The 27,505-nt window shown below is 50.4% G+C and overlaps 2 pseudogenes across 2 annotated transcripts in view; both read left to right on the top strand.

The window, feature by feature from the left end:
- LOC311188340 (class I histocompatibility antigen, Gogo-B*0201 alpha chain-like) overlaps window positions 1-27,505 on the top strand; it is a 677,605-nt pseudogene that overhangs the window by 465,566 nt on the left and 184,534 nt on the right. The window lies entirely within an intron of this gene.
- On the top strand, window positions 6,784-25,544 carry LOC311167676 (patr class I histocompatibility antigen, A-2 alpha chain-like; annotated as a pseudogene). The gene is made up of 6 exons: window positions 6,784-7,021; window positions 7,161-7,441; window positions 8,016-8,291; window positions 8,412-8,531; window positions 24,891-24,956; window positions 25,447-25,544. The product of its transcript is annotated as a patr class I histocompatibility antigen, A-2 alpha chain-like (transcript).

A 27,505-nucleotide genomic window follows, 5' to 3' on the forward strand; every position in this document is an offset into this window, starting at 1 on the left:
GTAAGTCATTTGAGCACACATTTTTTTTACTAAAATCCCTCTCTCAGACCTTCAATACTTTCTTACTTTTGAGTACCATTTCATTACAAAGATACCATCTTTAAATTATTTTAAGGACTTCTAGAATAGCCATTTTCAATACATTCCTTTCTTTTTAAACACACACATATATATTTTGGAGTTTTGTTCCTATAACCCCTAAATATATATAATGTTTTCATTATTATATATTGAAATATTTTATATATGAAATATATATTTCAATGTTTTCAATATTTCTAGATCGATAGATAGAGTTGAAAAATCAAAGTTATCGGAAAAAATATAATAAAAACCATTAACTATGAAGATGAATCAGGCATGGACTCTGTTCCAAGACAACAACTTTGTTCATATGCAGAATATAGAAGAACCAAAAAAAGGCCAGGAAGAAAACCCAAACCAAAACAAGCCCTAGACTTATGATTGCGATTGCGGGAAGGAGGCTACTAGAGGGGGAGCGAGGGGGACAGAGAGTGTTGGGGGCACAGTGGATCTGGGGAAGGACTCTGGGTGCTGGGGTGGAGGGGGTGGTGTGGTCACTACCTCTGAAGAGATGGGAGCCTGTTCCCTACATGAAATGAATTGTAAATCACCGTGACTGCGATTTGAAAAACAGCCCTCAGCAAAGGGACAGGGAGTGTGGAAGACAAAATTACCTACTTTGGTAACACAGATCCGAAGAGATGTGAAATTATTCACCTAAATCACACACAGTACTGTACATCAGTGTTGCTTCAATTGAAAAACTTAAAATTGCCCTCGGGAAAGGAACGGGGAGCTGAAGGGAAAAGCATCTGCTTTGCTGTCTCCAGGGTGTGGTCATCAAGGGGCTGCAGAGAGAGGCTGTGGGGAGAGAAGATGGCACCTCAGACACGGGGCAGCTCCAGGGCCTCCTCTCCTCTCCTTCACTCCCCCCACCCCAGCCTGGTGCCGGGGCGGCTCACAGGGCAGCTCACCCCCTCCCCCAGGGATGCTCAGCCCCAGCTCACCCTCTCAGCCTGAGGCACACACACCCAGCCTCTCCCCTGGCTGCCAGACTAGGACAGCGCCGCAGCGCCCCCGCGTGGCCACGGTGCTGAGGACAGAGCACAGGTACCCTCTGGTCTCCCAGGTCTTCCTGGGGCTCCCAGAGGACCAGAACTGTGCACACAAGGGGGAACCTCCATCCAGAATCAGGTTCTGTGTCTGAACTGTTTCCCCAAACACACGCTGACTTAACGGTCCCTCTCCACTAATAACCACAGACTTTGTTTCAAGGAGGAGCAGGTCCCCAGGCCATTACACCTGGATGCAAGAACCAGGATGGCCCCACAAACACACCAGGTCTCAGTCTCCTGGGATGAGACCTTGACCCAAGGTCACTTGTTTCCCTGCTGACTCCAGGGTTGAAGCTCCTTCCCCAGGGAATCAACTCTAAACTCTTCACCCCTAGGATGGGCTGGAGGAGGGAAGAGGTCATAGGCTAGCAATAGGGGTGGCTCCTGGAGGGGTGAGGGAGGGAGGAAATAGGGGCTGAAATACACTGCTGAGTGGAGCAGCGGGTAAGACATGAGAGGTCTGCTGCTCCATGTGGGTCACCTCCCTGGCTGGGAGATGGAACTTGTGCTGCAGTGGCTGCAGATAGCTTCATAGTGCTGCGTCTTAACCCTTGTGCCACCAGAGAGGCCCCTAAAAATCAACTTTATTTTGAAGGACAGTTTTGGTGAATATAGAATTCTTACTTGGCCTCCTTTTCCTAGAGGGCCTTGAGTATTTCACTGCAGGCTCTTCTGTCCTCAGCTGTTCTGAAGAGAAACCAGCCATTGATCAAATTGTTGCTCCTGGTGCATTAGTCATTTACATGTTTGTAACAATTACTGTAAAAGTATGCAGCTTAAAACAACAAAGATTTGGTATTTCACACATTTTCTGTGGGTGAGGAGTCCAGAGAACTTCAGTTTGGTGATTTCAGCTCGGGGGTCTCATGAGGCTGCAATCATGATGTCAGGCCAAAGAAAAGGCTTGATGGACATGGAAGGATCTACATAAAGGCTCATGCATGTGGCTGCTGGAAAACAGCCTCACTTCCTCACCATGTGAGTGTCGCCTTATCTGAGTGCCCACGCAGTGCAGCACGGCAAATATCTTACCCCAGAGAGTGAGCAGGAGAGATCAAGCAGGAGATCACAGCTCCTTTTGAGCCTTACTGTGAAGTGGCACAGGCACCCCAGCCTCCTCCATGAGCAGGGAGCCAGCAAGTCCAGGGACTCACAAGAGGGAAACTGGCCTTGACCTCTTGAGCATAAAAAAAAAATGGTGGATATTTGAAAAACTTCTACTGTCCATCATCTGGCCACTAAATATTTATATCCTTTTGTCAAAGAGAGAGAAGTATTCTGATACCTTGTAGAGAGTGGTCAGGCTTTATTCAAACAAGCAACATGGAGAAATCACACTTTATTCCAAATACATTAAAGATCTAAGATTTAACACATCTGGAATCTTTTTTATTTTTCTGGGGATTCCTTTTCTTCCCCACTGAAGTTGGACATTTGCCAGAACCAGGCAAAATCTGCCCCTGCAGTGTGCACAGCTGGGCCCCTGCTCTGTTGCTTCAGTCTCCACTTGCTGCATTTCCATCCTGGGTCTTGAATTTGACTTGTCTCCATATGATTCAATGGTCAACCAAGGTTTTGGACTGGATGTTGGCTTTTACTCACTTGTTCCTGGCGTACCCAAATACCCAAATGCAGCCACCAGATCTGATGTTTGATTCCTCAATTCAGTAAGATTTTTGCTTCTGGTTCTCTGAGCGTGTGTGGATTGGGAAAGTCATCAGTCTTAGGTGCAGATTCACAGATTGCACCAGGATGAGTCTGTCACTCAAGGGTAGAATGCCCTCTAAGTTCTTCCTGGTTTTCCAGCAGTTTCTCTTGAGTGTCCCACACCTCAGCACAGTTTAGTGGTCATTCAGGGATTTGACAGAGTTTGTTTTCAGATTTGGGATGTCACCTCTCCATCTGTTGTTGAAATACATGTTGCTTAAACTATCTGGATATGCCATATTTTAAGGATATACCTAAAATCCACGTATAAAAATCCATGACTTCCACACAAAGGTATTTTTATTATACATTATATTTTATTATACAATTTTATTATACAACAAAATATTGGGGGGCAGATACTGAAACTTAGGTATGTACTGTCAATATGGTAGCTACAAGCCACATATGGCTTTTAATTTAATTTAATTTTTTTAAACAAACACTTTTTTTTAAAGATTTATTTATTTATTATTTATACAAGCACTGGGTACAGTCAGAAGCGCGGGAGGGTGAGAGATTTCACCAGAGCCAGAGCGGGGAGCAGAGCAGGCAGAAGGACCGAAGTACACTGCTGAGGGGAGCAGCGGGCGTCAGGAGAGGTCTGCGCGCCATGTGGGACCCTCCTCCGGTGGCTGGGGAGCAGCCTGGGATTGAACGGTCGCTGCAGAGGCCACAGGCAGCTTTGCAACCCAGTGCTCAACCGCTACGCCACCGGGGAGGCCCGGCTTTTTAATTTTAAATGATATATAGTAAAATATGCAATATCTCAGCTTATGAGCCACATTTCAAGTGTTCAATAGTTAGAGGCACCATATTGGTCAGTGCATATATAGAACATTTTTTCGTCCAGAACATTCTGTTGGCCAGCACAGCTCTTCATGCTTTGGGAGCATCAAGACAGATGCATTAAACACATAAAATCAAGGGGCCAATATTATCTCTCTTAAAGATGAGGCGAGGTCCCTGGATGGAAATAATATTAAGCAGGTGAAAAACAAAATCAAAAAAGATTATCAGTGGGTCTGGTACCTCCAGACACAAACAGTCCCAGTTCCAAATGGAAGCACCTGTCTCTCTAATTCCCTTCTCAGACTGAGGACTCTCTCTCATCATCTCTGAGGAATGAGTTTTCTTCCAGGGTGTCCAGGGGCAAAGCTCTAAGAAAAACTTTGGAAATAGGACATCCAAACCAAGGAGATGGATTCTGGGTGCTCAATAAGAGACAAAGGCAGAGAACACTTGGGAAACTCTCCCTGGTTCACTGAGAAAAGCATTTCCAAAGTAGGTCTGTGGAATCCTTGAGATCACCCAGAACCTTTCACGGGATACAGGAGGACAAAACCATTTTTATAACATTACTTTGACACCATTTGCCTTTCACTATTTTGACATTTGCTAAAGTAAAACTTAGTAAGAATGGAAATTATAGTACCAACTGCAGTGTAGTTATTCTTCACCACCACTTTCTCGCAGGAAAAAAAAAAAATCCAAACCAGTTTCACTTCAAAATGTCCTGGTTAAATCACGAAAGCATATTTTCTATTTATCATCCTGAAATCCACATTTTTTACAGGTCTGAAACGATGACAAGGACGTGCACATAAGGCACTTCTGCTACAGTCCAAAGGGCCGTGTCCCAGGGAGAAAAATGTATGACATGAATTTGCCTCTTGTTTTAGGCAATATCATTTTTAATTGAAGGAATGAGTTGATAAAACCATGGTTCCTTAGACTAGTTGAACTGGCAGACACTTTCCTGAAAATGAACGTGAGTCTGTCCTTTTTAAAAATCAACTGAGGGCACTTGTTGCCTTGATAAAATGTAAACTCCCAGAGAAAACCAGAATTATGGAAAATTGAGTCCTATCACGTTGACAAATTACAGTATGGGCTAATTTTTCTTTTGGGATCTGTGGTAAAAAATAAAACATGTGATTTTGGATAACTTGACCCCAGTATAATTAACACTATATATTTATAGAAGACATAGTGAAACAATAGGTAACTTTTTAAAAAAAATCATACAATTGTACAATATCCATTAATATACAAGAGAGCGCTAGGGAGTTAATATAACAGAATAGGGAATATTCAATGACATTGTTTCAGATTTCACTTTGCAAATAACCTTTGAGAAAATATAACTTATATAGTTATGATTGAGTATGAAAGTTGTAACAAAGTTGAATATCCATAATCTGAAAAGGTTATTAAAAGACTATTCCTACATATTTCCATGAGATTGTATATTTTTTCATAGATTTCAAACAAAACATTCAATGTAGAAGAAACTATGGAAACTAAAATATCTTCTAATGAGACAAAAATGACAGTTGCAAAAATATAAAATGTAAAAGTTCCCCTTTTTTTCATTATCCTTATGTTTACAGAAAGTTATTTTCTTAAAAATGCTTTGTTTGGGCCTCCCTGGTGGTGCAAGGGGTTAAGATGCAACCTATGAAGCTGCCTGCAGCCACTGCAGCATGAGTTCAATCCCTGGCCAGGGAGCTACCCCACATAGTGCAGCAGACCTCTGCAGCCTAGCCCCCTGCTCCCCTCAGCAGTGTGTTTCAGTACATCTGCCTGATGTGCTCCCCACTCAGTCTGTGGTCAATCCTCTCACCCCAAGCATCTCTGGCCTGCACCTCAGCTCTTCTATGCATAAGTAAGTAAATCTTTAAAAAAATGCTTTGTTAGCATACATTGGTTATTAATATTCTAAAGTAAGAAAGTAATACCATCTTAAAAGCCTTTATTCTAGTAAATATTTAAAGCTGTAACCCACATAAAAAAATATGCATGGGATCCGTAATAATTTGTGAGACTGTAGAGACATCCTGAAAGAAAAATGTTTGAGAATCGCTGACCCATTTCCTGGGCCTGGACTCAGGGAGAAGGTGTGGGTGTTTCAAAGGTTCTGGTGCAGGAGAGGAGGGTCTCGGGGTGTGGCTCTCAAGGTCTCAGTCCCCAGGGCGCTGTCTGGGGCGGGAAGGTTACTGTTGGGGATTCCTCATCTCCCCAGTTTCACTTCTTCTTCTTCTTTTTTTTTTGAATACTTTAAAATTTTTATTTTGAAATAATTGTAAACTCAAAAAGATTCTCACAATAGTAACAACTTGCTGTATTGTACAATATTACAACCAGGAAATTGATATGGATATAATCCGTTGACCATATTCAGATGTCACCAAGCTCTATACTTCCTTATTTGTGTGCTATTGGGTATTTATGTTATTCCATGCAAATTTCGTTACTTCTTGCATCTTGCCACCACCTACAAGACATGGAAATGTTACATCACCACAGGGCTCCCTCCTATTACTCCTACACACTCCATTCATCCAGTTTCGCTTCTTACAGCCTAGGTCGAGTCCTTCCTCCTGGATACTGGTGACTCACCCCAGGGCTCACTCCCCATTGCCTGGAGGTCTCCAGAGCAGCCAATCAGCAGCCCCGCGGCTCCCGTTCCAAAGCCCTCACCCGCCCGCCGGGACTCGGTCTCCCCAGCCCGGGTGGAGGCGCGTCCTGGGGGATGGGGGGCGCAGCCCTCCTGCTCCTGCTCGCGGTGGCCACGGCCCCGAGGGGGACCCGGGCAGGTGAGTGCGGGTCGGGAGGGGACAGGGCGCTCCCAGAGGCGGGAGCGAGGGCGTGGGCAGGCGTGGGAAAGGCGCGACCTCGCCGCCGCCCTAGTTGTCCCCCCACCTCGGCCCGCCCCGTCCTGGCCCCTTTCCGTCCCCCGAGACCCCAGCCTCCTCTGGCCCCCCGAGTCCCGGCCATTTTCGTCCCGCAGCCGCTTTTCACTCTCACTCGTCTTTCACCCACTTTCTGTCTCGTGGGCGCCCCCCGGGACTCGAGCCCCCGAAGGGGAGAAGAATAGCCCGGGTCTCCCCTCCCGCCCCCAGGCCCCCACTCCCTGAGGGTTTTTCACACCGCGATGTCCCGGCCCGGCCTCGGGGAGCCCCGGTACATCGCCGTGGGCTATGTGGACGACACGCAGTTCGGGCGGTTCGACAGCGACTCCCCAGGCCAGAGCGCGGAGCCGCGGGCGCCCTGGGCGGAGAGCTTGGGGCAGGAGGAGCGGGACGAGGAGACTTGGCACCAAAGGGACAACATACTATGGTACAGAGCGCAGCTGGACTCCCTGCGCGGCCTCTACAACCAGAGCGAGACCGGTGAGCTGGCGCGGGTCCGGGCCGGGTCAGCACCCCCATCCCCACGGACGGGGGTCGCCCAGGGTCTCCCCCTCCAGGCTTCTCTGCAACCTGCCCGGGAACAGAACGCGGGGCTTTCACCCTGTTTCATTCTGGACAGGCTCTCACACCCTCCAGAGGATGTCTGGCTGCGACATGGGGCCCGACGGGCGCCTCCTCCCCGCGTACAGACAGTTCGCCTACGATGGCGCCGATTACCTGGCCCTGAACTGGGGGGGGACCTGCGCTCCTGGACCGCGGTGGACACGGCCGCTCAGATCACCCGGCGCGAGTGGGAGGCCCGGGGTGAGGCAGAGAAATTCAGGAACTATGCAGAGGGCAAGTGCTTGAGGTGGCTGCGCACATGCCTGGAGTACGGGAAGGAGACTCTGCAGCGCACGGGTAAGAGGGGCCTGGAGGCCTCCCGGTCCCCCCCTGCCTGGAGTCACTGCGGGAAATGAGTCCTCTCTCTAGTCCCGAGAGGGGGGCTCCCCTGGGTTTCATGTTCTGCACCAGAGAGACTCCCAGAGACTCCGGCTTCTCCTGAAGGACAGTGAAGGGATCCCTTCTCTCCTGAGAAAGACAGACAGTCCCTGACCTCACACGTCACCAGGTCCTTTCGACCAGGGGCCTGTTTGAGAACCACGAGTTTCTCTCTCAGTCTTGTTTCTGGTCTGAGAACATTTTCAGTTATGTGATTCCTGCTTTTCTGTGTTCTTCACCTTCCACCCAGGTCAGGAATAAAAAGTCTGTGTTCCACTCCCTCTGCTTCATCCCACCCTGGGTTTTCTTCCTCATTCTAGAACTTTCTAAGGAATAGGAGAATCTCACAGATTCCCCAGATTAGCCTGTTTTTTACATTTTATGCTTTTTCCTGCCACACCAGTTGTCTTGTCCATTGTGAGGATGGTCTCATGAGGATTCTTCAGTGTCCATGGAGGAAATATAAAGTGAGTTTTCTGATTTACCACCTCAGATCCCCCAAAAACACGCATGACCCACCACCCCACCTCTGAGCATGAGGTCACCCTGAAGTGCTGGGCCCTGGGCTTCTACCCTGCGGACATCACCCTAACCTGGCAGCGAGATGGGGAGGACCTGACCCAGGAGATGGAGCTGGTGGAGACCAGGCCTGGGGGAGATGGAACTTTCCAGAAGTGGGTGGCTATGGTGGTGCCTTCTGGAGAGGAGCAGAGATACACGTGCCACGCGCAGCATGAGGGGCTGTTGGAGCCCCAAGTCCTGAGATGGGGTGAGGAGGAGGATGTGGGCACTGAGGCTGTTCTCAGGGCCATCAGGAGCCCTTCTGGAGATCTTCAGGGGGTCAGGATAAGGTCTGGGGCTCAGGGTATGACCTTCCCTTCCCTTCCAGTGCCCCCTCCTCAGTCCTCCATCCCCACTGCGGGCATCATTGCTGGCCTGGTTCTCCTTGGAGCTGTGCTCACTGGAGCTGCAGTGGCTGCAGCTGTGATGTGGAGGAAGAAGCACTCAGGTAGGGAAGGGAGTGGGGGGATCTTGTCCACCGAGGGCTTTCACGTCCCAGGGAGAACTTGCCCTGCCTGGTTAATGGGAAGTACCATCCACACACACGTGTGTTGCCCAGAGGGCATTTGGTCCAGTCCCCCCACATGTCCTTTCTTCTTTTTTCCCAGTCATGACCTGGGTTTTTCTTTACTCACAGTTCTGAAAACTTCCCTATTGTGCAGGATTAAAAGATTCCTTTAGGTCTTCTGACCTGACTGCTCCCTGGTCTCACATGATGTTTCTTCCCACAGGAGGACAAGGAGGAAGCTACACTCAGGCTGCAGGTAAGTGTGGATCAGGGGTTTGAACCCTGAGCCCCTGGGAACAGTATAAATGGACTCAATGGGGGAGTCACCCTCATCAGTCCCTCCTGTGGTCTCATCTCTGACCAGGTTCTGTTTTGTTCTCAACCAGGCAACGACAGTGCCCAGGGCTCTGATGTGTCTCTCAGCCCCTAAGGATCTTTTACAATGAACCAGATGAGGCTCCTGTTGTGCACACCCTAGGCAGCAGTGTGATGGTGTCACTGTTGTTCTTAACTGTGATATTGAGCATTTGTTCATATTTTTACTTTTCTATGACTACAGTTGCTGTTTGTATGGAAGTTTTGTACATTTTTATAGAGGAAGTGCTATTTATTTATTACACTATTTTGTCCTTATTAATATTAGGTTATTTCTTTCTGATCATTGAGTTTTAGGCATTATGTGTAGATACAGTCCTTTATCAGATTCGTGACTTGCAAATGTTTCCCCCCCACACTGTGACCTGAACTCCTTTACTGATGGGAAAACAAACACTATTGCCCAGACAGGAGCATGGAGATTAAAAAAACATAGACACACACACACACGCATATATATGCGTGTGTGTGTGTGTGTATATGTGTGTGTGTGTATTTTTTTTTTAGAAGAGAAAAGATAAATTGCTTACTGGTTTTGAGCAGATACTGGCTCACTGGGGTGTTGGGGGTGGAGGGGAATGACTTATGCGTATCCTTGAGTGATATTTAAATGTCCTTGTGTGAGTATGAAATATGCTTTCTAAAGTAAATTACACTTCATTCCTCAAGTTATAAAACTCTTCACACATCATGACCAAATCATGTGTTAAGACCAGACTGACATGTGGGTTACAAGTGATGAACCCGCACATCATAGTTACAAAGTCATGGTTTCCCTTTGGGTTCACTCTGGTGTTGTCAGTTCTCAGGGTGCTGAACAAATGTATTATGTGTAGATACAGTCCTTTATCAGATTTGTGATTTGCAAATGTTTCCCCCCACACTCTGACCTGAACTCCTTTACTGATGGGAAAACAAACACTATTGCCCAGACAATACCTGTGTCCATCATGAGAATATCATGCAGAATATTTTCACTGCCCCTAATGTCTTCTGTGCTCCAAGGAAGCAAAAGCAAAAAAAAAAAAAAAAAATGGGGCCTCCCCGGTGGCGCAGCTGTTGAGCGCTGGGTTGCGAAGCTGCCCGCGGCCTCTGCGGTGCCGGTTCGATCCCCGGCTGCTCCCCGACCACCGGAGGAGGGTCCCACATGGCGCTCAGACCTCTCCTGCCGCCCGCTGCTCCCCTCAGCAGTGTACTTCGCTTCTTCTGCCTGTTCTGCTCCCCACTCTGGCTCTGGTGAATTCTCTCACCCTCCCGCGCGTCTGACTGTACCCAGTGCATGTACAAACAAACAAACAAACAAATAAATAAATAAACATGCCTCTATTAAAAAAAAAAATGAATGGATACACACTTTAATATTTAAAAAAAAAAATGGAATCACATCAGACTAAAAAGCTTCTATGTAGTGAAGGAAACTATCGTTAAAATGAAAAAACAATATCAAATCGGAGAAACTATTTGCACATCATCAATCCAACAAGAAGTTAATATCCAAAATCTACAAAGAATTCCAAAACAAGAAAAAAACTCAAAGCAGGGCAGAGGAGCTAAATAGGTACTTTTCTGAAGAAGACAGACATGTGGCCAATAGGATAAATGTTTGTCATCATGTGCTGTCAGGAAAATGCCAATTAAGACCACAAGGAGTTACCACCTCACACTGTGAGAATGACCCACTGAAGGGTGTGGAGGAAAAGGAACTCTGGCACATGGTGGGTGGGAATGATGTCTGATCCTGTTAGCAGGCTGAATGAGGGGTTCCCTGGACCCTCAAAACTACACAATCTACATGGGGTCTGCCATCAGCTGCATAAAGACAAAACATAATCTAAAGTGTAAGACCTTCAATAGAAAAGAACTTTAATACAATTAGTATAAAATAGAGAATCAGTGTGCAATAGAGAGAGAGAGAGAAGAGAAAGAATATAGTTAGAATAGTTCCCAAGTGAAGCATCCAAAGTTACCTGTCCCCTCATGGGTAAGTGCCCAGCCAAACAGGCTTGGCCCAAAGCAGGCCCACTGGGGCCCGAAGGCCTGCCACAAGGCTAAGGCACCTACTGGTAGAGACCCATGGGACAGGGCAGGAGGGGCCAGGCAAGTCTGGAAGGACAAGAGCAAAATAAAAATCCACATCAAGATAACAGCTGCCATTGTCAGCTTCCCCATGGGCCTCCCACCCACATCTTTGTCTCTTTCATGTGTCTCTTTCCATGTCCTCAATTCCCTGGCACAAGTCCACATCTGAGGAACAAGCCTGGCTTCTTCTTCACATTTCTCTCTCTCCATGAGCCTCCTCCAGTCTTCTTTCCTCATCTCACTCCACATCTTCCTCCTCTTCCTTAGCTTCTCATCCCTGCTCAGCCCCACCTTTCCTTGGGTGGGGCGGTAACCTGGAACCTTTCTTTTCTATGGATAGCACATAGGTCCTGCCACTATAGGAAAAAAAATAAAGAAGGTTCCTCAAAATGGTCAAGCATCCCATTCCTTGGTATTTATCCAAAGAAGGTAAAAACACTAATTCTGAGGAATATGCGCCTCCTCTGGTCACTGCAGCACTGTCCACCATAACCAAGCTATGGAGACAATGTAAGTGCCGAACGGCAGATGAGGGGATAAAGAACGCAAGCTATATGCACAATGGAATACTATTTGGCTGTGAAAAAGATGAAATATTGAATTTGCAACAACATGGATAGATATATGGATGGGATTATGCTAAGTGAAATAAGTTGGAAGGAGAAAGTTAAATACTGCATGATTTCATTCATATTTGGAATGTAAGGAAACAGAGCAGGGACAGACTAAACTAAAACATAAACTAAATCAAAACATACTCTATATACATGACTGCAGAGTTGAAGCTATGGGCTGGGGTAAGAGTAGGAAACAAAGTAGGAAGAGGGCCAATGGACTATGGTGAAGACTATGCGTGCCCTTAGGGTGGGTGTGATGTGGTAACAAACATCTGAAGAGGCTTGACCCTTGTCTCTGAACACATACAGTGTGTAAACCAATGCTAATCTCAACTGAATAATACAATGAGGGGAAAAAGAAAAAAAGTAAATTATCTCCTCTCTCAGTCACTGACCTCAGGACTTTGCCTTCGCCTTCTCACTGTCATGCAGGCTGAGGGGCTGGTTTCCCACAAGGTCAGAGGCAGGAGGTGCAGGGATTTCTGGGGCTGCTCAAACCCCGCTGAGTAGAGACACTGCAGAGAGGGCGGCTCTGAGGGGACCAGAGACAGAGGGTCAGAGTAACCCCAGTGCTGAGTTGAGGATCTGGTTCCCAAGGAGAGGGGAGTGCATGTGTGCGTGTGTGTGTAACAGGAATGAAGGATACACAACATAAGATGATGGGAAGTCAATTAACATCAAGCCCCGGAATAAATTAATTCAAATCACACACAGAGTAAAGAGTGTCAGAACAACACCTCAATAAATACAGTTCCATGGAGAAGCAGCTTCTGAGTAGGACTGAAAAAGCATTGGACCTGAAGAAGAGGAGGAGGTTTAGAAATATCTCATGGTTGGCTTGAGGTGTAAAGAGCTGGGCAATACCCCTCCCCCCACCCTGGCCCCTGCTGGATGTGGTGGCATCTTCACCCCTGACAGCTCCCTCCCCCAAACCTAAACATTCATCTCCTTTGGAGTCACCTGTATATGTACATATATGTATATGTGTAATCCCAGCTTCTTCTTAATTTCCCACCTGTCTGGGGCATTTAGGTGGTTCCCATAGCTTGGCTACTGTAAATAGTGCTGCAGTGGTGACGGGAGTGCAGGTCCCTTCACAGGAGAGTATTTATCCTCTGTGAGGAGATCCTCAGAGTGGAATTGCTGGGTCCAAAGGCAGAACCACATTCACTCTTTTAAGAAGCCTCAATACTGTTTCCATAAGGGCTGGCTCAGTTTATATCCAAAAACAATGCAGGACTATCCCCTTTTTTTCCATATCCTTGCCAGCACTTGAGTTTCTGGTCTTTTGGATATGGGCCATTCTCACAGTGTGAATTGGTTTAAACCAGGGGATCATAAAGGCACAAAATGTGGGCAAAAAGAAATCCTGTAACACTCAGGCCAACACAAGGCTGTCTCACACTGTGAAAGAAAATAATCATGAAGAAATTCAGGTGAATGACCTGAGTGTTAACATTATCAATGGTCCACTGCATTCCCAAGATGTCCTCCTGAAAGCATCCCCATCACCTAGTGCCAGCCTCTCTGCCTCAACCCCCACCCCCACTGCAGTCCTCCAGGGTCTCACCTTTAGGGGCTGAGATACACTTCAGAGCACTGGGACTATGGCTGCCTGGGGGAGAACACAACAAAACTTGGTCAGAGATGAGACCACGGGAGGAACTGATGAGTGTAACTTCCCCTTGGGCTCCAACTACACTGTCCCCAGGGGCTCAGGGATCCAATCCCTGATCCACTCTTACCTGCAGCCTGAGTGTAGTTTCCTCCTTGTCCTCCTGTGGGAAGAAGCATCATGTGAGACCAGGAAGGAGTCAGGTCAGAAGCCTAAAAGAATCTTCTAATCCTGTACCACAGGGAAGTTTCCAGAACTGTGAGTAAAGTCCCAGGTCAGGACTGGGAAAAATGAAGAAAGGAGGTGAGGGGGGACTGGACCAAATGCCCTCTGGGCAACACCCGTGTGTGTGGATGGTACTTCCCATTAACCAGGCAGGGCAAGTTCTCCCTGGGATGTGAAAGCTCTCAGTGGGCAAGATCCCCCACTCCCTTCCCTACCTGAGCACTTCTTCTATACCCTCACACATAAAGCTACCTTTAGTGTAATCAGCACACCTACAAAGAAAACTGAGCTGGAAATGAGGACCATGGCAAGGATGGAGAACTGAGAACTCCTGGAAAGGAGCAGAGACACACATGCCATGTGCAGTATGTGGGGCTGCTGGAGCCCCAAGTCCTGAGAAGGGGTAAGGAGGGGGATGTGGGCACACGGCTGACTCAGGGGCATCAGAAGCCCTTCTAGAAACCTTCAGAGGGTCAGATTGAGGCCTCAGGTTCAGGGTCTGACATTCCCTTCCCTTCCAGTGCCACCTCCACAGCTGCCCACTTCTGGAAGTTTCCATTCCCCCCTCCCTGGTCTGGAGTTCACCAGCTCTGTGTGCTGGGTCAGGTCCTCCCCATCTCGCTGCCAGGTCAGTGTGATGTCCGCAGGGTAGAAGCTCAGAGCCCAACACCTCAGGGTGACCTCATGCTCAGAGATGGGGTGATGGGTCATGTATGGTGATTGGGGGGCCTGAGTAGGAAGAATCAGAAATTTCATGCTTTGTGTTTCCTCCATGGACACTGAAGCAGCCTCATGTGACCATCCTCCAGTGGACAGAACAGTATGCTTGGAGGGAGGAAGCACAAACCCCAGAAACCAGCCTGGTCTGGGAGTCCAGGATAGCAGGTGAGAGCCCAGGGTGGGATGCAGGTCTCTGAGCATTTTGCTGCTGACTTGGGTGGAGGGTGATGACACAGACAGGCAGGAGTGAGATCTCCAAAAATGCTCTCTCACCAAAAAACAAGATCTCGAGAGAGAAACTCGTTGCTCCTAAGATGGCTGCTGGTGAAAAGGGTCCTGTGCAGGGTGATTTCAGGGGTGGTCTCCCCTCTTTCTCAGGAGAAATTGGATTCCTTAACTGTCCTTCAGAAAAAGTAGGAGCCTCTGGGCCAGTCTCCATCCCAGAGCTGGAAAACGTGCCCTACAGCTCCCTCTCTGGCCTGAAGGGGGCGCTTCCTCACCATGATTCCATTGCCCTGCGGGGTGCGCGCCTCAGGGAGATCAAAGCCCCGCAGCCCCTTTTCAGCCCCGCCCTTCAGTCACCCCGTGGTCTCCCGCCCGCACCCGATCTCCCGCCCTGAATAATCCTAAACTTAAATAAAACCTAAAGGGTGAAAGTCCCGCGGGCTCCTCCCTGGTCAAGGGGCCTGGCAGGGGCCACGGCCTCGGGGGTCACGGGGCCCCGAGACTCGGGGCGGGGGGTGGGGCGGGAGCGGTGACCCGCCCCGGCCCGCGCTGCCCCCGGCCCGGCTCTGGCTGCGGCGGCCGCGCGGGGCCTCCAGGAGCGCTTGGAGCCTCCGCGCCGAGTGTCTGCGGAGCCGCGTCTCCTCGCCCGACCCTCCCGCCCGCCCGCCCGCCCAGGGGCCCGCGGCTCCGCTCTCTGGCCCGGGGAGTCGCTGCCGAACCCCGAACTGCGTGTCGTCCACGTAGCCCCCGCGATGCACCGGGGCTCCCCGAGGCCGGGCGGGACATCACCATTTCTAACACCCTCAGAGAGGGGGAGCCTGGGGGCGGGGAGGGGTGAAGCCGGGTGGACCCTCCTCCCGGGGCGGGTCCTGAGTCCCGGGGAGATGGGGCAGGGGAGAAAGTGTCCAGGAGGGAGGGAGCTCCAGAGACTGAACATGGGCAGCGGGTCCAGAAGGGGCAAGACTCAGGGGACAAAAGGAGGAGGCAGGGTGGGGGGACAGAAAGGGACCAGGACTGAGGGGGCCACGGGGGTGACAGAGGGGCCTAAGGCAGCAGCTTCCTCTGCAGAAGCCTTTTCCCTCCACCCTGCACTCACCAGCCCAGGGGTCTGTCTGGGCCAGAGCCCTGGAGAGAAGCAGCAGGAGGAGGTTGGGGGCCCCATGACTAGCACTCATTTTCAGGACAATGTCTGCTCATTAACCAAATCAAATAGCCACAGATTTTGTCATTCATTCCTTCATGTGAAGATGGTATTGCCTACAAAAAAAGAAAAATAGTCCAATTCATCTCATGCAAATATTTTTCTTGGCACATAACAGCTGGGAACGCAGCAGGAGTGTTGTGTGTGCACTTGCGTGTCATCGCATCAGGTGCTATAAAATGTGGATTTGAGGATGATAGAATAATGAAGATGACTTTTTTTTTAGAGAGTTAAGAAACTATTGTATTCTGGAGATCGCTGATGGGGAGGGAAGCCCAAAAGGAACTGTGAGCAGGACGGCCTTCCCCCAGCAGGTCTGCGCAGCTGGCAGGGCATGGAAAGGCAGCTGGGGAGGGGCCTCAGTTGGGGCTAGAAGTAGGAGAGCTCGTCCTGCCGGGTCCTGCTGGTCTGAGAGCTGGACAGGGACGGGCTTGTTTTGGTGGGGGAGGCTCCAAAAGACTCAAGGCCATGAAGTCTTCCTTGCCCACTTGAACCTTGATGAAGAAGTTCCTCCCTGCGAACAGCTGGCTCTTGAACTCCACAGCCTTGAACCTGGGGAACGTCTGGTTCTCCTTCTCTTCCAGCTGGGCCTTCCCCTGGTCGGCGATGGCCTGGGTCTCGGCACGGGGCTGCGGGGCGGTGGGCGCCGCTCATCATCCTGCCCGCTGGTGGGGCTGGGGCCCAGGATAATTTTTAATACTTCAACCAAGACACTTTGAAATGGAACTGGCTTGGAGATGTGTTTCTGAGGTAAGTAGTTGTGAAGAAAAACTGCAGTTAGTAATATAAGCTCCATTTTCAGTAATTTTTACCTCAGCAGATGGCAAAATAGTGAAAAAGCCAATGGTGTCTAAGTGACGTTTAGAAAATAGTTTTGACCTCGTGGCTCCTGTGACAGGCTCTGGGTGACTTCAAGGATTCCACAACCACACTTTGAGAAATGCTTTTCTCAGTGAACCAGGGAGCATCTCCCAAGTGTTCTCTGCCTTTGCCTCCTCATCACTTCCCAACATCCCTCTCCCTGGCTGGCTCCTGCCTCCCCAAGCTGCCTCCCCTGCAGACACAATGGGGATCAGAGAGAGGACCCCAGAGACGTGGAGCTTGCTCTGTCATGAGAGATGGACACTGAGTAAAGGTGGCAAAGACACGTGTAAACCCGACCTGAGCCACGTGCTGGAAGGAGTGTGTTTGTTGTGAAAGCAGAGAAGCAGGAGACCTCACACTATTATCAATAGTATCAGAGATGTAAAAAAAATATTAAAAACAGGGCCTCCCTCGTGGCATAAGGTTTAAGTCTGAGTGCTAACACTTCTTAGATCTTAGTTTGATCCCTGGCCAGGAAGCAACCCACAGAGGGCAGCAGACCTCTCCTGTCTCACCCACCCATCCCCTCAGCAGTGGAGTTCAGTAGATTGGCCAGTTCTGCTCCCTCCTCTGTGTCTGGTGAATCCTCTCACCCTCTGCACCTCTGGCCTATACCCCAGTTCTTATATGCATAAATAAATAAAAAATGAATCTTAAAAACAAACAAAGAAATAAATTACATGCAGCATCAAGTACAAGATCCATCTCAGACCCAGCAAACAGCAGAGGCTGGGGACCCAGTGGTGGTGTAGGTGAAACAATACACAATGGGGGATTCAGTCAGCTGGAGTCAGGCTTTGTTGTCAAATGAGTTTGATGTAAACTAGAGAGGGTCTGTCTGCCATCCAGCGCTGCCAGGCCAGGAAGTCTGGGCTGGTCTGCAGCCCCAGCCAGTAGTCAGGCACCACCTAAGAGACTCAAGGGATAGCTTTTAAGTTTGGCTTAATCTAGCCCTTTGTTTAATTACTCTATATCCATACCTAAGTGACATATTTGTCTTTCTCCTTTGGGCTTATTTCCATTTGCTCTATCCATGTTGCCCCAGATGGCATTAGTTCATGTTTCTTGATGATGAGTATTCTATTACCTATGTACCACCCCTTCCACAGCTTGGCTACTGTAAATAGTGCTGCAGTGATCAGGGGGGTGCAGTTTTCCTGTGAAGTAGTGTAACGTCCTCTGAAGGTGTGCTGGCGCCTGCCGCCCTAAAGGGAGCCGGAGTCTCTGAGAGCACCTGCTTACTCTGCACAGGAGGTTCCAGGAGGTTAGAAGTTCTGCAAACAGAACTTCTTCCCCAAATGAACTCCTGTTCCCTGAGGACATGCTGACTTGTGGCATGATCCCTACTAACTAGAAAAACTTGTTCCTGCAGTAACTTATTCATTTGTATAAGCATAAACACAATTGCAAACTATTTCCTTATCCCTTTGTTCATATCTTTAATAAGAGCTTGGGTTGGGAAAGTGAGAGGCAGAGCCGCCCTAGAGGTCTCTCCCCAGCCTCCCCCTGCTGCTAATTCATTTAGACTTTGAGTCTTCCTTCATAGCTGAGAACTTCTCATGGGCTGTTGAGGCAGGGTAGATACGTTGGAATGGGCCTGCTGGGTCCTATGGCAGGTGCTCAGTTAATTTTCTAAGAAACCTGGTCACCATTTTCCAGCAGGGCTGAACCAGTCTACATTCCCCAAAATAGTGCAGGACTGTTCCCTTGTCTCCATGTCCTGCCAGCTCTTGTTATGTCTGGTCCTTTTGATATGGGCCCTTCTCACAGGTGTGAAGTGGTTTCTCATTGTGTTTTAAATCAGGGGATCTTGAATCAAGAAGATGGGGTACACTTCACTCCAGTGAGAAAGCCCACATGAAAAATGAAAAAAACAGAAACAACAAATGCTGGTGAGGATGTGGAGAAAAAGGAACTCTCCTATATTGCTGGTGGGAATGCAAACTTGTCCAAACATTATTCAGAGCTGTGTGGAAGACCCTCAAATTACTAAAAATGGATCTACCTAATGATCCAGCAATTCCATTCCTAAGAATCTACCCAAAGGACACAAAAACACTAATTCAAAAGGAAAACGGCACCCCTATGTTTATTGTAGCACTATTTATAATAGGTAAGATATGAAAACAACCCAAATGCCCAAAAATAGATGACTGGATGGAGAAGATGTGATACATATACACAAGGAAAACTATTCAGCAATCATTAAGATCATCCTCAATCCACAGTCTAAAATATCTGCTGTGCTGACCTGGAAGTACAAATGGAGTCTTCTGCATTCCCAAGCACTGTGTCCTGGCAATGGGGTGGTCCCCAGGAAAGGGGGTTTCTGGTTTCTTGCCCCACCCAAGAGAGGTTGGAGCTGAGCTGGGAGAGGAAGAAGCTGCAGAAGGGATGGAGGAAGGAAGGAAGCAAGATGGAGCTAAAAGGAAACCTGGAGGAGACACGTGGAACTGACAGACATGTGGACAAATTGCTCTTGCCTTTTGGTCGTGGACTGGGTGACACAGATGTGGGTGACAGACCCGTGGGGAGGTGACAATGGTGGTTCTTGTCTTGATTTTGCTCTTTTCCTCCCAGACTTGTCTGGTTGTTTCTGATCCTTTCCTGTGGGTTCCCACTGAAAGGTGCTTTGGACTTGGGGCAGGCTTCTGGGCCTTGCTCTGGGCCAGTTCCATTTGGGTGGACTTTGTGTGCGTAAGATTATCCTCAAATCCACATTCTAAAATATCTGGTATGCAGGGAGAAGGGCACCCCAGACCCCACAAACCTGCCTGCTCTAAATAGGTTCTGCCATCGGCTGCGTCAATACAAAACGTATGAGATTTTAATGGAAAGGAACTTATATTTTTATATATATATATTTTTTTATTTATGCAAGAACCAGGGTACAGTCCGTATGCACAGGAGGGTGAGAGGATTCACCAGAGACAGAGCGGGGAACAGAACAGGCAGACTGACGAAATACACTGCTGAAGGGAGTAGTAGGCGAGACTGGAGAGGTCTGCTTGCCATGTGGGTTGTTCCGAGGCCGGTGGGGATCGAACTGGCACTGCAGAGGCTGCAGACAGCTTCACAGCACTGCGCTCAACCACCTGTGCTACCAGGGAGGCCCTGGAAAGGAACTTTAATACAATTAGTAAACAATACATTGTCGCGAGCGTGATAGATAAGCTTCAGTCAGAAGTTGGCTCTCAAAGAGAAATTTTTTCCTATATTAGTCACACACACTTACGTTCATACAGGCAAGCCAACCCCAAGTTCCCAAAGTACATTAGACTGAAGACAGTCGCCGCGAAGTGTGTTAGCCCGGCCTTCCACCAAGGTGGAAGTCCTTAGGCCGTGGAAGTCTCTAGGCTCGAGGGCACGCAGTGCGGATGGTCGTGCAGGGTGTTGAGCTGATAGACCCCTTGGGCTGCTGTCAGGGAGCAGGCCACCGGGGTCACGGGGAGCAGAGCCTGAAAGTGCAAGTTTCCTGGTGTGCCAAACCTGGGAGCGAGCTAGCAGCAGGAGCGAGGAGAGGTTTCAGCTGGAGAGCGAGTCTGAGTCCAAAGGGAGGCAGCGAGCTGGACTCTGGAAGAGTAGCCTCCAGTGAGTCTGTTGCTCCGAGCCAGTTGTTAGGACTGCTCTGAGTCGGCTTCAGGGAGCTGCTCCTTTTATACCTTCTTACCAGGTTTAGGCTCAGGCACCGTCTGCTTTATCAGTCTTTACCACTCCGTATGTGGCCTCAGCTGCTTTCTCTCACAGCGCTCGCAGGCACCTTAATATTGTCAATTTTACTTGTAAGTTTTATATGTTCGTTACACCAACTAACGGGGGCACAGAGTCAGCATCCCACGAACCTGATCTGGCCGTCAAGGGGCACAGGCCCACAATCGTGGCATCCCATGATTCCGTCCTGGCCTTCGGTACGGGACAAACAAACGAGAGGGTCATCTCCACTACTCCTTTGTTGCCTAGGATTCGGGCACCTAGTCTGGACGGGCGTCCCCAAAGCCAGGGTCTAGGTGTAACTGGAGTCGGCTGACGTGGACCCACCATGGTTTACGGAACAGCCGACTGAGGGAGAGGGTTAGGTGAGGAGCTGAATACCCAGAGGTGAGGGCCTCCCAGGAAGGCGGGTCAGGCAGGTGACTTACCCCAAGGGTCAAGGCCGGTGGTGGATGTGAGGGTCTGCAATGGAGAGGAGAGGTCCCAGGGACGGGAAGGTGGCCCTGGCACCAGGGGACACAGCCTTCCCGGGTTTCAGGCACCAAGATGAAAGGTTCGGGGCCTCCCCGGTGGCGCAGCGGTTGAGCGCTGGGTTGCGAAGCTGCCCGCGGCCCCTGCGGCGCCGGTTTGATCCCCGGCTGCTCCCCGGCCACCGGAGGAGGATCCCACATGGTGCGCAGACCTCTCCTGCCACCCGCTGCTCCCCTCAGCAGTGTACTTCAGTCCTTCTGCCCGCTCTGCTCCCCGCTCTGGCTCTGGTGAATTCTCTCACCCTCCCACACTTCTGACTGTACCCAGTGCATGTATAAACAAAACAAACAAACAAATATAATAAATAAATAAATAAACATGCCTCTATTTAAAAAAAAAAAAAAAAAAAAAAGATGAAAGGTTCGGTGTGGTAAAGGAAAGAGCCAGGCCAAGCTTTCTCAAAGGAAGGAAAAATTTATTGTGCCCCAGGTGAAATTCACAGACCCAAGGTGGGGACCCCTGTGTGGAGTCGCACACGTTGCCAGGGGAAGGCAGGCTTTACAGGGTGAGGAGAGGTCAGGTGGGAGACTGGGTTTGCAAGGGCGGGAAACAATTCTAGGGCGGGGAGGGGTTCATTGTCTGAATTTTCTAGGCAGGCTCCTGCGTTCCTGCCCAAGGTGGGCTTCCTGGTGGGCTTTTGCATTCTGGCTTCTTGCATGGACCTTTCAGGTTCCATTCTAAACTCACTCAATCCGAATTTGCCAGCGAGGGGGGAGGAGGGAGGAAGGACCGGGGCTCTGAGCTCCTGCCTTTGTAAACTACTTTCTGGCAGATTCTGCTGCCCAGCCACATGGAGAACCTCTGTACTAAACAGATGACTCGTAAGCACCCATCAAATTTGAAAGGTCTGGCGGGAACCAGAGTTACTAGGATGAAAAGGCATCTGGTAGGAAGCCCACTTAGGGCCGAGAATGAGGACCTGCTGATACCATCAGAAAACAACTGTTCCTTGTTACCTGCAAGCCCGGCATCCCTCTCCCCATCCTATAAACACCTGCCTTCCCCTGACAATAGGCGCGGCTTCACCGACCCCCACCTTGGGTCCGTGAAGTTTGTCCAGGAACGCAATAAAGCCCCCTTTTAAACTTATTCTGTCATCCTCATCTTTCCCTCCTCGTCTTCCCCTGACGAACCTTTCAAAATTAGAACATCCCACTGGAAATTAAACTTTGAAGTCAGAGACCATGTCCTACTGTGTAGCAGCACATGGGATTTTGCCTGATACCTTATATATGTTCCATAAACGCTTGCTGAGGTACGAATGGAACAGCCTAGCATTCTCTAGCTTTGCGCCTATTAAAAATGGTGATATTAAGTGCTCACTAAGCACTCCTTTTGGCTGCTCACTGTGCTGTTTTGTATGCATGATGTTGTTGAGCTTGCACACTAACCCCATAGGACACTGAAGAAGTTGGAAATGTGGAGAGGTTGGCACAAGATCACCTATATAATGATTGCACCCTGGCTCAACCAACACTGATGCCAAAGCCTGTACTTGTTGGTAGAGATGTGATATTCTGATTTACAAACCCTTTAGCACACTGCTAGCCAGAGCCACCTTATCCAGAGAGATCAGCAGTAATAATAACTATGATTCTATTGAGCCCTGGGAGCTCTGATTTGCTATGTGTGTGGTGTGAATCCTCATAGTGCAGGTGGACATTATCCCCGTTTCGTCAGGTAGGAAACTAAGGCTCAGAACAGGCCAGGTAACTTATGTGGCATCATACCCTCCATCTGTCCCCACTTCTCTCCTTTCAGACATGGTTGCAGTTCTAGGGGAGACCAGTGGACTCCATGCATTGAAGCTCTCAAAGACCAGATTAGGAGGGATCCAGAGGGTACCCAGATGCTACAGTAGGTGCTAGCCCTGCCTGGGGCTTGGGGGCATTCTCTGGGGATCCTGTTCTCTCTGGAGTCATATTGTATCAGACTGTTTCCTCTGGGGAGCTCATCCTGATATTTTAGTCATGGTGCTGCACAGGCTGGGCACTGCCCAACTCCACTGGTGCCATTCAGGTAGACAGAGTGACAACCCCTGGGTAGTGCCATGTGGTGGCCTCCGCAGAGCTCTGTGCCTTCACTGAGCTACTATAACATGTGCTAGCTGTACCCCCCACCCCCATGGCAGTGCCTCTGACTACCCTGCCCACATGCCCTGCAAGCAGGAGCCATGTCCTTGGCTCACGCTCTTCTGCTCAGTTCCTGCCGCTGGCCTGCCAGTAACAGGCGTCCCATTAGGGCTTGCGGCTCCCTTGCTGCTCCGTCACCCCTCATGGTCTTGCTCTAGCTGGACCTTTCGCCTGCTTCATCTGCCCCCTCCCAATACCTGAGTGCCGCCTTCTGCCTGCTGGGAACGTCCCTGGATCTCACTGTCCACCCTCGACCTAAGCAAGCTCCAGAGCCAGCCTCAGGGATCTCTGGGCCACGAGTATCTCCATTTCCTGCACGAGAATGTGAGTTTCCAGCTACTGCACATCTGGCGGTCACCAGGAAGGGCAGAGCAGAGTCTTGACTGCCACTGGGGACAGGAGTGCTTGTCAGCCTCTGTGCCAAGGCTTTGTCATTTTCTCTGGGGCAGGCAGATGGGCTGTGAGCATCGCTTCTATCAAATATATTGGCCAGCATTTATTCACCTCTTACTGCATGCCAGATGCCCAGCATTGCTATCAAGTCTGTTCTATTCTTATCCCCTTTCCATGGAGGAGAAGACAGACTCTGCGCAGTTAAGCAACTTGCTGCTTTCACACAGCCAGTGTTCATGGAGGCAAACTCAGATCATGTTCTTAACTGCTGGTGCAATGTGTCCCCCTATTCTGGGGGTAGTGTTTCTCTCCCTTGGCGATGGCAAAACTGGCACTCCCAGCCCGAGGCAGGAAGGATAGTGGCTGGGGTTGGGAACCCCAACTCCTGAGGAACTCCTTTTGTCTAGCACCTGCCCCTTGCTGGCTGTTGTTCAAGGTGCTGGGGAACTAGACAACCAGCCAGGTAGCTCCTGCCCTCGCGGTGCTCATTCTGTAGTTGGGGAGGCAGACAGGAAAGCTGTAAAATAAGAAAATTCACATAAGGATTCAGGCGGATACTAGCAGTAATGAAAACGTGCCGGAACGGTTGGTACGCAGGGAATGAAACCAGCGAAGAGCCTGCCCGTGTGGAGCGTCCATCGAGCAGATGGTGAGGCCGGCCAGCGTGATCGGGACAAGGGCGGGGTGGGAGCTTGGCCGCCTCTCACAGGGGGGTCGGGAGAGGCCCCACTGAGGAGACACAGGAGAATAGAGGAGCCCGCCCTGAGGAGAGCAAGGAGGAACATTCCCGCCAGTGCCAGGCTGTGCTTAAGGACAATGGGCCTAGAGGTGTGCGCTGGGGGAGGCAGCCAGTGGGCTGGAAGGTCAGCCGGGCCAGGGCCTGCAGCCACGGAAAGTGGTTTAGATTTTGTCAGAGGAGCACTGGGAGACCCAGGGGGGTTCCAAGCAGGATAGAATGTGATCTAATTTATTAAAGAATTTGGGGTACAGCTGGACCCCTTCCCACTCCCCACACATACCACCTGGCAGAGCACCTCTGGCAAGCGGCGGCCCAGCCCAGCTGTAGGAGCCACCCAGGCTGGAGGAGGCAAAGGACGCGTGGAGGTTGCTTTAGAAAAGGGTTTTTCAACTTTGACACCGATGACATTGGGGGCCAGATTATGCTCAATTGTGGGAGCTGTTCTGTGCCCTGTAGGATGTTGGGCAGCTTCCCTGGCCCCTACCTACCCAGCCTGGCCAGTAGGTTGACTAGCACTCAGCCGCTAAGCTGTGGACCTCAGACTTTGCAAATGTTCCCTGGTGAACAATTGAGAACCACCGTTCTAGAAGCTACTGTCCCTGAGACACTCTGCCCCCCACGCTGTCTCGACGCCGGCCCCCGGCACCTTTCACACACTCTCCCTCAGACTTCATGAGGACCGAGTTGTTTTATCAAGTTGGGTGATCTGCCCCAAGTGCCACCCAGGGAGGGACAGGCTCCTCAAGTTCCCCTGAACCCTTTATCCTGTGGCTGTGGAGGGGAAGGGAAAACCAGCACCTCCCTGGTACCTTGCCCAGTCACACCCCTTTTCGCGGTGACAGCCCTGAGATGATGCTAATTCTGGGACCCAGAACCCAGCAGCCCACAGGATGTGAAGGACATGTTTGTCCCAGCAGAGATACATATCGAGGCTCAAAGTGAGGGCACCCTCCCCAAGGCTGGCACGGCAAGGGTAGTCCCCCTGTGGCATCAAGATGACGGCAGGACTAGCGTTCAGAGCGGCCTGCCGCTCTTCCCTGCTTTATGGCCCTGGGGGAATCATAACACCCCTCTGCACCCAGATCCCTTATCTGAGGGCAGGGGACCTAAGGGTTGTCTTCCGCAGTGTTTCTGGGGTTTGGCAATAATGGACGTCAGGCCACTGGCTTGGGAATGCAGCGGACTTTGTTTCAAATGCTGACTCGGTTATCTGATCAGCAGTGGCTCTGGGACGAGCTGCTCCGTCTCTCTGAGCCACGATTTTCTTATCTGTATCAGAGGCTCCTGGCAGGATCCCACCAAAAGATCATGAGGATCCCCCCAGAGGTCAACGAGAACATAAGCAAGGGATGTCGTGGGGTGCCGGCACCGGGAGGGACTCATTAACACACTGCCAACTCTCTGATCCCCTTGGGCTTTGTGTAGCAGGTGGGGCGCTGCTGATGAAAGCTGGCCTGGGCCCCGGTGAGGCTGCAGACCCGAGCCCAGCCCCTGACCGTGAGGACACCTCGTCCCTCTGCCTCTAGCAGCCTGTGGCTGTACTTTGGGGGCAGCAAGACCAGGCTGTACCCACCCATGGGTGTAACTGAGGACTCAGAGAGGCAGTGGGGGTACTGGCCTTAGCCCCCCTGCATTCAGGGGTCACTCACCAGACCCTGCTGGGGAGCCAGGCCAGGACCTGCAACCTGCAGGACAACCTGTTGGGCACAAGTTCATACCACCTGTTTGTGGGGAGCCAGGCCCTAGCTAGGCCCTAGCCAGGCCCCAGCAGGGCATGCTGGCAGTGGTGTGTTCACAGCAGCCCCACTGCGGGAGACAGGTATAGGCCAGAATGTTTCAGGAGCTGCCCAGTGTGGGCAGTTCACACCCCCACTGCTGGAGAAGCCAAGACAGGAGGAAGATCCTGCAGGCTTGATTGTATTTTTTTTTCAGTCTTCTTTTTTTATTTTTTACTTCACTTTTCACTTATACACACTATTTGCTTCCCCCCAACCCATCAGATATAGTCCCCTAGAGTTTCCTTCAGCAAGACACCCGTGCACCATCACCTCAGTCCCCTGTGCTCCTCCCTCCCACCCTCTGGTCCTTCTACTGCCTCCTCCCCTGCAGGATGTCTCTGATTAAGGGCTCTGACTTAGGATCCCGCACACTTCTTTGAGGATTTTGAGGCAAGAGGAGTACTGCCGGAGGAACCAGACAATGACCAGGATGCTGCACCCCATGAGGATGGCGCTGAGCTCACCTACCCTCGCTGGGAGAGCAAGGCTATGCCCCGGAGAATGCAGCCTGTGCAGGCGATCCTGAGCTCACACCAGGCCTGCGGGAGGATGCAGCCCTGGCCAGCTTCCTGCAGGTTAAAGTGAGGGAGCTAAGGCAACAGCAGCTCTGCCTGGGGAAGCAGGCTCTGCAGGGATCCATAGCACAAGCCGAGGGTGCTTACCTGACACCAACCCTCAAGGGACCCAGCTCCTCACCCCTGTCCTGCCTGTCCACATCAGGGGCAGCCGACCATTCAGCACTGCTGCACCCCCAACTTCTCCTCTCCAACTCTCTAGCTACATGCCCTCCTTTAAGTTATACAAGGCCTCTACCCACAGACACCTGGCCCTTCTCTTGTAGTTCCAAATCTTGGTCTCCTAATTCATTTCTAGTTATTTTCATGTATCTCCTCCAAGGTTTCTTGTTCACTGCACAAATGCTAATAAAGTTGTTCTCACTTCACCCAAGTTGTCCACTCCTTTGATGTCCATTCCCTTCACAGGGCTGGCCTCCTTCTCACTGTGGCCTTGCAGATGACCAACTCCTCAGTGGGAACCATTTAGCCAAACCACTACTGCCCAGCCCTCTCAGGCCATGATGCCCTCACCTGCCTGCCACCTCTCTTCCCATTGCTGCCTGGGGATTCCCAGGGAAGGAACCAAATAAATGGTGACTTCGGGATCATCCCCACCACACAGTCGAGGTAACATACATGGTATCTGTCCATTTGGGTTGGTTGGACCTCCATGTTGGCCTAGGGGTAAAGTCTCAGCACTGTCACGGCTGAGTCCTGAGTCGAGCCCAGGCCAGGGAGAAAACCCATCTATAGTGCAGCAGACCCCACATGTCTTGCCCACAGTTCCCCTCAGCAGTGTAATTCAGTCAATCTACCTGTTGGGTCAACAGCCCTCAGGGCTGGTGCCTGGACTGTGGCCAGAACAGCCAGAGCACAGAGCTGTCCCGTGCCTCCCAGCAGGCCCTCTGTTCAGGTTCTGTGCTTCGTGATAGCTCAACCCATGTGTTTAGATGGAGGTTCCATCGGGGCCTCCCAGGTGGCACAGCAGTTGCAAATCTGCCCTCAGCCTCTATAGAGCCGGTTCGAGGGTCCCACATGGGACCTAGCGAGGGTCCCACATGGCACGCAGACCTCTCCTGCCGCCTGCTGCTTCCCCCAGCAGTGTACTTTGTCAGTCTGCCTGTTCTGCTCTCCACTGTGGCTCTGAGGAAT

The sequence above is a fragment of the Talpa europaea genome (assembly GCF_964194135.1).
Source record: "Talpa europaea genome assembly, chromosome: 2".
NCBI lineage: Eukaryota > Metazoa > Chordata > Mammalia > Eulipotyphla > Talpidae > Talpa > Talpa europaea.